At 29.6% G+C, this 378-nt stretch overlaps 1 protein-coding gene across 1 annotated transcript in view; it reads left to right on the top strand.

Annotated features, from left to right (window-relative positions):
- The window catches only part of LOC138861741 (lysosomal protective protein-like), a gene marked incomplete at its 5' end in the record, with an annotated part of 899 nt that extends 838 nt beyond the window's left edge, over nucleotides 1-61 (top strand). The window contains 1 exon segment of the mRNA XM_070121568.1: nucleotides 1-61. This exon segment is cut by the window's left edge and continues 838 nt beyond it.
- Nucleotides 62-378: the final 317 nt, after the last annotated feature.

Raw genomic sequence — 378 nt, 5'->3', positions numbered from 1 at the left:
CATGAGCAAAGGTAAAAATATATTAAAAGAGGCAAAATAAAATGAAATGTAATAAAGTAAATGTATTATGTTATTGCAATTCCCACCTCCAGTATGTATATCTAAATAATTTATATACATGTCTATGTGTTTGACTATCTGTCTATGTATGTATCCCTCTGTTATATCTATCACTCTCTCTCTCTCTTTCATGCTATCTGTCTGTTTATTTATCTATCAATCTCGACCTTTTTATCAGTTTATCTGTCTGTATATCTATCTATCGATCTATCCCTACATACATGCATATACATATGCATGCAAACAAATATGCATATACATATGCATGCAAACAAACATGCATATACATATGCATGCAAACAAACATGCATATACATA

The sequence above is a fragment of the Penaeus vannamei genome, chromosome 1, assembly GCF_042767895.1.
Source record: "Penaeus vannamei isolate JL-2024 chromosome 1, ASM4276789v1, whole genome shotgun sequence".
NCBI lineage: Eukaryota > Metazoa > Arthropoda > Malacostraca > Decapoda > Penaeidae > Penaeus > Penaeus vannamei.
Note: the sequence above shows the minus strand (reverse complement) of the source record. Positions and strands in the feature narration are given on the sequence as shown.